Raw genomic sequence first — 9,390 nt, forward strand, 5'->3', positions numbered from 1 at the left:
CATTTTTTTAAAATTCATATTATAACCTTATATTTTAATAAAAAGACAGTTGTATCTCACTTATCTATAAACTTTTATATATAAATAATCAAATATTATATTACCGTCATTATCACGTTCGTTCTCTCTAGTTTTGATCCAATAAGTTCATATTCTAATTTCATAACTATGGTTTTTAAAGTTTAATCTACATTACATATTTAAGGAAAAAAAAGATATGCCTAAATAATTTATTAAACATACTCTAAAAATAAAAAGTAATTAAAACTTTCATCTATTTTTTCAAACTCACGGCAATTGCAACCGCACAATTTACTAAAGACCAAATTATTTTTTTAGTTAGTAGCTTATTTCATCTACACAATACAACCAACTTATTTTGTTAGTCTCTGCAATCCCAAACCCTTAATCAAAACTGCTAATTAAAACAGGAAGTAGATTGATTTTTGAACAAATTATCTTAAGCAACACATTGAGCGAAGAAGAAGGGATCCAATTAATGAGATAATTAAAAAAAATATATATGTGATTATTTTATATATCATTTTTTCTTTTTTTTCTTTTTCACTACTTCAGGCATGGATTCAGGTGCATTCTCTTGCTCCCAAGTGGCAGAATACAAATTGCGTGTCAGCTTGCAAGTTATTCAATAGCCATGTGAGCCCAAACTCTATGCACAGATCCCCATTGAATAAGTAAGCGTAAAATAAATGGGAAAAAAAAAGGGAGGCGGTTTGAAAATAAAATAAAAGCTGGAAACAGGGGAACACACACACGTGTGAGAGAATGAGAGGAGCTGTAAACCGACCGGAAACCCGACCCGTTTGATCCGAAATCCACCCGGCCATATCTCTAATTTCCGGCCGCCTCACCGGCCGAGCAAGGTACCAATCTGAAGTTTGACTACTGGCCGTCATACTCCAGTCGCCACTGTCGCCAAAAACCGACAGGAACGCCGCCGTTTGTAGCACGATAAGCTGCGGTAAAACCCACCCCTTCTCGCCGTCGGATCCGCCGATTTTGGGTGACACCACGGCTTGGATCTTGATCCTCAGCTCATCCTTATCATTTTCTGACTATCCCCATCACCTGAAACCGCCGTTTGGGCCGCGAACGACCGCCGGAAAGCTTGCGGCTTGGGAAGCTCGATCCGCCGCTGTTGCCGCGCGTGGGAGGTCACCGCCGGCGTTATTAGACTCAGCATGATTGGAACTATCAGACCTGAGCTTCCCGGCCACCGTTGACTGGCGAGGGCAATTCGGTAATATCACATTTTGAGGGCAATTTTGTAATTTCTGACCCTATGGATATTTTACTAACTTGTGGAATTGAGGATTGGCTATAATTATGATTTCGAGGGTAATTCAATGGCTTGCAGTTTGAGAGTATTTTAATTATTTATAGACTTGAGCATATTTTATTAATTTTATCGACATTGAAGTTGTAAAATTATGAATAGATGTTCGTTTCGAGTTTATTGCATAAATTTAGTCTTAATTTTAATTTACGAAAAATAATTATATCTTTTTTTTTTATTTAGGAGGATTCGCGAGCGAGAATCAATCTGTAGATGTGGAAGAGAACCGAGTCTAAATACCGTCATTGTGAATGGAATATAAAAAACTTATTTTCATAGTTAATTTTTTATAATAAAAAATGTTTACGAAATAAGTATTTTAAATGTTCTGATTTAATATTTTTTGAAATAAATTTAATTCATGCATTAATAGTTTATTGAAATGTTTGGTTAATGGTTTTTTATATCAACTTTGAATGATATATGATAGTATTTAAAAGATAAGAAAAGTAGATTTAAATGTGATGATGAAAAGAAAAGTATGATTTAAAGTATGGTTAAAATGTATATGAATATGAGTATAGAAATTGTTTTAAAATACAGCGTTACAAATGAGATGAGAGGTCTTTGGAGCAACATACATAGTTGATTTGAGCCATGTATTTGGGTACTTTTACCTTTCAGGGGCATATATGTATATGATATGATGATAACAGTGATATAAATACAGATGATAAAGATGAGATATAGGCCTTTGGGGTCTTTCTGAGTATACAAAGAGGCTTTGGACTTTGTGCTTAGGCACTTTTGTCATTTGAGGACTAGATTATGCATGCACATAGATGATGAGATATATGACGAGATATGAGATAACACTTCCTTATCTATCCATGTAGCTGTGGGGCATGACGGTACCTAAATAATACATCATTACTTGTCTGTTGAGGTCCGGATACGAAGATATCACTTCCACGGGTACTTGATTAGTGATGATTTCATATTTATGTATTTTATATGATATCGTGATATGATTTCGATAGTTATTACGTACGATATTATATATACTCTTCAAGGTTAGTAATCTAATTTAAATATTAAACGATTTATTAATGGTTTCTCGCATATGGTTTGATGAAATCGTCTTTGGAAATGATATGATTATTTCTTTTAAAGTTAGTTTATTTTCAAAAGTTACTATCTACTCACTGGGCTTACTGAGTTTTATATTAATCCTGTTTTTATTATATTTTCTCCTCAACAGGAGGTTGCAGGTACACCAAATTGACCTAACGACTACAAATATATTTTGAATATTGGCCACGTGATGGTGTTAGAAGATATATATGATTTTTGTTAGGACATTCTGATCATCTCATTCTTTTGGGTTTATATAATTTTGTTACATTATTCTTTTGGGATTAAGAATAAATCAATGTATGTTAATATTAGTTATAATATAATCTTTTAATAATCTGAAGATATCTTGGGTAAATTTAGTATTTTAGTTTAGAATGACGATTATTGGAATTGGTTGTGTATTGAATTATTTTAGGAGTGTTATATTCATAAAGTAGACGTTGTCGAATTTTCAACAGAATCTTTACTAATTAAATTATTATCTATTTAGTTTTGATGAGATTAGATAGACTCGCTCTGAGGTTCGAGGCGAGTTATTTCAATAAGGGGTCTGGCTATGGTGCCCTTGCGTCCATTTGCCGAATTTTTGTCTTTTATGAGACTAGTTTCGGCAAATTGCAGTTAGCTCCTTACTCTCTCTATCATTTACATTTTTACTCCAATATAATGACAAATTGTAGTTAGCTTGTTACTCTAGCCTCTAAAAATTACTCTCCAAAGTTCAAAACCATTTTACATCTAAAATTTTATATTTCTAAACTATCCTTATATAACGAATACTTTTATAGTTTCAAATAGTCTTATCCGTTAGATATGAGTTTTCACCCATTAAAGTTATTTTATCATGTACAAAATATAATTCTCTAAAATAATAAAATCTAAAAAGATATATTTTATAACGGTGTTCGCGAAGTGAGAAAATGAACGAAAGTGGGGGAAATGAGAGAGAGAGGAGAGAGAGAAAAAAATAGGAGAAAAATAGAAAAGAAAAGAGTAACAATTAACAATTTAAATTAATGGTAGTGAGTTATTTATTTTTAATCATGCCAATAAAACTAGCGGTGATTGTACGATTTTTTTTTTACTTATAATGATTAGAACCAAAAGACAAAATATATTTTTGGAGCTGATTGCGATGGTGATCAATCTTTTTCTACTTTAATTTTAAATAAGGGTATAATTAAATTTTTATGTAATCAAAGTGGTCAATAGTTAAATAAATAAAAAAGCTAACGGATGAGGATGTACTAATCACTTTTCAAAATATTGGGAACAGAGTAACACATGTTAATTTATTTAGCATGCAGTCAAAATTTTCCTATATTAAATATTGATTATTAAATAATATATAGATCTATTATATATTAACTTATTAATATATTTTAATGTAAATTTTAAAATAAATGATTAAAAAAAAGTTAAACTAGGCAATGTGCTTAAGTGTAAAATTTTAAAATGATCTAGAGTTATGTGTCAAAATATTGAAATTTTATCATTTTTTAATATGCAAGCAAACAATAGAGATTATAGAATTAATAACCTATTAAATCCATCTAAAACATTAAACTATTTTTATGTTAACTCTGATGGTTCATAATAGTTGATAAGAAAAGGACAAAACTAAGGATATGCCGTCACAGGGACACCATATATAGCCGGACCCAAAAGTATGAACATATATTGTTCTCTTTGAAGAAATAAATTTGGAAATTTCATATTGCACTGTTTCTTCACTATTATTGCCAGGCTAACATGTTCACATCAACAGCTGTATAATATCAATTCTTTCATTCTCTTTTTTTTTTAAAAAAAAAAAAATTAATCGACAATTGTTCCCAAAATTGATAGCAATCATAGGAGTGGCCAATCCAATAAACAGACAGTACATAGCAATTCCTTCAGATCTTGATGGTTTGTGAATGCCACGTTCCCTCTTTTGGGGCTTCCTTGTTTCAAGCAGTGTTTTATTCAATTTTATTTTTATTTTTCAAAGATATATATTAATTAAATTTTCGAAACGATTTTCTTATATATTTATATGCAACACCATTAAGCCCCATGAACTTGTTCAGTTGTTTTCAAGCAAATTATTTTAACGGACCTGTCTACCTTACAGATTCTGTATGTAACGGACTTGCAATCTCAATCTTTGAATGTGGATAGAGAAAGATGGATGGTTGGGAACGGTCAGAAAAATAATGCTAAAAAATAACCCAAAGCATGGGAAACCGGCTTTAATGGTTTATGTGCAACCGGATGTGAAGTAACAAAAGACACGTGACTTTAGCGAGGACGCCATTTCAATTGGTGCTTTTCATGCGATGGCAAAAGGAGTCCTGACCTTAAATTCAGCTGGCAATAGTGGTCCAGGTTTGACAGCTAGCGTAGCTCCGTGGTTGATGTCAGTAGCGGCCAGTACTACAGATCGCCTATTTGTTGATAAAGTTGCTCTTGGAAATGGAAAGGCAATATCTGTAAGAATCAAAGTTCTTGTATTTCAAATTCTATATGCATCCAAACTTTCTATAAGCATTCTAACTATCTCTATACTCCAGGGATATTCAATTAATTCTTTCGCTATGAAAGGAAGAAGATTTCCGCTGGTATAAGGGAAAGAAATTTCTGAATCATGTCAAGAACTTTCCTCTCAGTACGTTATTCATAATGTTTCATTGCGAATCTTTTTCTTCTTAATGTTTCATTTCAAATCTTTTTCTTCCTCGTACAAAAACACAATAATTTGGAAATTTTGTTCAATTTCAGGGAGTGTAATCCAGGGTGCGTTAACGGTAGCTTAGTTAAGGGAAAGATTGTTATATGTCTATCATTTAAAAACTATCCTGAGGTTCGCAAAGCTGGTGCTGCCGGATCAGTCTTGTTAAACAACGAATTCGACAAAGTTTGCTTTGTTGTTTCATTGCCAGCAGTGGCCGTAACCCAGGATAGCTTCAGCATCCTTATTTCCTACAAGGAATCTACAAAGTTTATATTTTATATCCTTATTATTTCATTTTATTTTTTTCCAATAATTAAATCACTCTTTCTATCTGGATTATAGAACGCCTGTAGCAGAAATATTAAAAACTGAAGCAGTTAAGGATTTTGATGCCCCTGTTGTCGTTGGCTTTTCTTTACGCGGGCCAAATGCAATTGTACCAGAAATCTTGAAGGTATACATTATTTTAAAACTTTGCGTTGTCACCTATGTAAATACGATAATGAATTCTACTGATCTGATGCTCAAAAATCATTTCAGCCAGACATCAGTGCCCCTGGAGTAGATATATTGGCCGCATTTTCACCTCTTGCTCAAGCTTAAACTGCAGCACACACCGTGGATCCAAAGTGATAATTAATTTTGGAGGGGTTTTTTACACCATGCTGTTGCTGGAGATGCATCGTCACCTCGCTTGCTATATGCACCAGTCTGAATAATAATTCCCTACACGGCAAGCGTAATGTTTTTTTAACCAATTTCAGTGACGGGTTACCGGTCAGCAACCGGGAGGAGTTCAGTTTGTCACCGGAAGAAAACCGGAATGGCCGGTTCCAGATATTATCTCCCGGTCCATCCGCCGTCCACGTGTCACGCATCCATCTCTCTTCTTGTCAACTCACAGTCCGTTACATACAGAATCTGTAAGGTAGACAGGTCCTATTTTAACTAGCCACCTAGAGGGTCAGGGTACGAAATGTCACAATCATATATAAACCGACTTTTATGGTATCAGGCGTTCACTTGTACACATGTCACCATCTTCTTTCAAGTCTCCTTGGTTCATTAAAAAATAAGAGCGAATGTTTAACTTGTCGAGCTACAATCTTCAGAATATCATTTCAATGAATTCTCACGTCATTCAATCAAGTAAAAGATCCATTGGCCAATCTAAATTTTCATTGTCCTGATTTTACTTAGTTGTTGAGAAACCTCTCCATCAGTTTACATGACCTTTGATTCAAGGATAAGTGGGATTTTCCTAACTAAAAATATATTCTCCCTCTTTTTTTTCAGCATTACTCTTTACTGTACTCATTTTTTCTTTTACTAATAAATCTGGCTTATGGAAGGCCTTATCATTTTAAGGAAAAATATATGGCAAATATAGCTGGGTATATGGTATGATATATATAGTAAGAGGTAGCACATATAAATTGGGATTCATATTGAGATTGAAATGTTAGGATCCGTATCATTACTCTATGTATTAATGTTTTTGTTATTAGTTTAAATTTTAGATCAAGAGAGAATTCTTAGTCTAAATTCATTATGCATTATTATTTTATTTTAAAAAGAGTGACTGTTCTCCCACGATTTTCATAATATGCGGTTAAGTTCTCATATCAAAACTCTAACGAAAAGAAACGACTAATTTATGACCGGAATGAATTTTTCATTTGAAAGTTTTGACATCAAAAGATTAATTACAAAATAACATTGCAAGGAGTAATTGGTAAAATTAAACTAAAAAAATGAAGCTAGAACTAGAATAAGTTATTCTGCATTGATAAAATAAAAATATTGAAAAGCGAAGAAGCAATAAGCTCATACCAATTTTGAGTCAAAATTTGCGGTGATGCCATCAATAGAAGTTACGGGTAGGCAAGCTAATTCCTTAAATAGCTAGTAATTAATCTAACTTAATTCCCTTTGTTAACAATCATGCATTAACCTTTTTCCATTAGGCAGTTGAAGAAATCTCCATGTGGTGACTGAATTTGTGCTGAATAAAACAGTCAAATTTGGGATGGGTAATGTTTTTTAACAAGAAGCAATAGACATCAATGAATCATTTGACTTTGTCTTGATGCCTAAGTTTTATCCTTTCGGTGCATAATTTGGCATGAGCAGAGACGTAAGACAAGCTCGCTTGATAAACTAGTAAAATGCCTTGACTGTTTGCCCAATATGAATCATTGAAACAAGTGATCAATTAGAAGATTACTGTGCATTCTTTTAAAAAATTAATAAAGAAATTCCCAAAAAAGAATGAGTTGGCTTTCACTCAATCGTCTATATGCCTAGAAACTACAGCTAGGTAGTAGTTTTTTTTTTTTTCAAAAGAAATAAAAAATACTATTTTTTTTAGTATAATAATCTCTAATCATGATCAATATTATTTTTTATTCTTTAGCCTAATGGTAATTTAGTCTCTTCCTCGTTCATGTGACCATGTCCCAGACCTCTCGTTTTTAAGACAAGAGATTCTATCAACTCAATCAGATAAGACCGATTTATATTATGATTCTGATTATAATTACTATTATTACTACTGCTTGATGAAGCTTGGTGAGTGATGAAACTTTCTTTGAATGAAAAAGAGATAAAGCACATCAACTTGGAGGGAATATAATAAATCTCACCTCCTCAAATCTGCAAAAAGTTAGAACAGAAAAAGAGAGAAATAACGTAATAATAATTAATTTTTTGAACTGATTTTTTTTTTACCAAATTTAACGATCTATCCATGCGATTATATATAACAAAATGTCCAACACCTACAACATCTTTCATGGAAAATATTTTTTCTTCATCACATGGGTTCTGAAATTTTTATTAGAACAAGTGGTTGATGTTGATGGAATTGCACTGGATCCAGTTTCTGTAAAAGATGTGGAGTTGAAATTTGAATAATATTATGTGTCAAATTTAATATCTACAGGAAAGAAATGTCAACAAATATCACATGCTATTTCAATAAAAATTGCCTCAAAACATTGAAGCCATGTAACAAGGAAAATCTCCATTCATGATTTTAACGTTCGCACACCTGAACATCATCTGTATTTTGAAGAAATGAGCAACTTAATTTGCTAGATAGATACCTATATATAGAATAGGCGAATAAAAATTTTTTGAGTCAAACAATAGTTCAGTTACACAGTAACTGAAATTAGCTTATGATATCTCTGGCAATATTGCATCTTTAACTGTAGACATTTCCCTAATGTTTATCACATAACTGTTCTCATTTTTTTTTAATTATCAGTTATGTTTTTTTACACTAAAACTAAAATAAAATAAAATAAATAATTTTGAATTTTTATTATTGTTAACTTATTGTCAGTTTAATATGATGTATTTGTCAAAAAATATGAATAAATTTGTATGTTAAAATTCACATTTATCTTTTGACGGAAAAGTTCGAACATAAAAATAACAAAGTTATGAATGTAATTAACAAAAATAAAAGGCACATAATGAAAAAAATTAGGAACCTTGTAAAAGGTCATTCTCCCCATAAAAAATCGTATGTGCCAATGGGCAGTCTTTAATTTAAAACCATTAGCTATGCGCATTCACACGGTATTGGGTTTATAAATTAAATTAATTAAGAATTATATTAAGCTAAAAGAATTTCTTCACATAACCTACGAATAATGCTAAACGGATTGAAGAAAATCATTGAACGTGCTAAATTGCTGCGGGCCCCTACTTTATTAATTACAAGTTGACATTGAAATTAAATTAATTTTCTACATTATCACGCAAATGATCATATTCATGAACTTGGGAAGATTCCAGTAAAAGTCACTTTTAAGAAAAATCATCTGTTCACACAACAATTAATTTCTTGAACACTATTGGATTGCTTTAGTGATAATATATTTATTAACTAGCTAGATACAATTTGTTATTACTACTATAATAATAAATCTTAGACCTTGGTTAACTATAGGCAGAAAAAATTATATAAGTACAGAGATTCCATTTTGTAAATTTTAGTAGACAAGCAAAATTTTGTAAATTTTAGTAGATAAGAGTTTCAGTGCGTATATTAATCAGTATTACTATACTTCAAATACTAAGATTGTATACTCACTGACATGGCAGCTGATGTGGCACTATCACATTAGTTGTCATGTCAGCCATTTTTTAAATATTTTAATTTTAAAGAAAAATTAAAAATTAAAAACCTAATCAAACGTTAATGGCTCACACCATCTTTTTTTGTCTG

General features: G+C 31.7%; 3 long non-coding RNA genes across 3 annotated transcripts; 2 read left to right on the plus strand and 1 right to left on the minus strand.

The window, feature by feature from the left end:
- The first annotated feature begins 430 nt into the window (after window positions 1-430).
- LOC127900535 (uncharacterized) lies at window positions 431-2,776 on the plus strand. Its single transcript, XR_008052717.1, has 3 exons — window positions 431-1,261; window positions 1,541-2,272; window positions 2,559-2,776. It is a non-coding gene; the product is annotated as an uncharacterized LOC127900535 (long non-coding RNA).
- Window positions 2,777-4,752: 1,976 nt separating this feature from the next.
- On the plus strand, window positions 4,753-5,403 carry LOC127901297 (uncharacterized). The gene is made up of 3 exons (XR_008053457.1): window positions 4,753-4,908; window positions 4,990-5,084; window positions 5,198-5,403. It is a non-coding gene; the product is annotated as an uncharacterized LOC127901297 (long non-coding RNA).
- Window positions 5,404-5,534: 131 nt separating this feature from the next.
- Window positions 5,535-6,241, minus strand: LOC127901298 (uncharacterized). The gene is made up of 2 exons (XR_008053458.1): window positions 5,959-6,241; window positions 5,535-5,876 (listed from the first exon to the last, which is right to left on the minus strand). It is a non-coding gene; the product is annotated as an uncharacterized LOC127901298 (long non-coding RNA).
- Between the last annotated feature and the right edge of the window lie 3,149 nt (window positions 6,242-9,390).

The sequence above is a fragment of the Citrus sinensis genome, chromosome 3, assembly GCF_022201045.2.
Source record: "Citrus sinensis cultivar Valencia sweet orange chromosome 3, DVS_A1.0, whole genome shotgun sequence".
Lineage (NCBI taxonomy): Eukaryota > Viridiplantae > Streptophyta > Magnoliopsida > Sapindales > Rutaceae > Citrus > Citrus sinensis.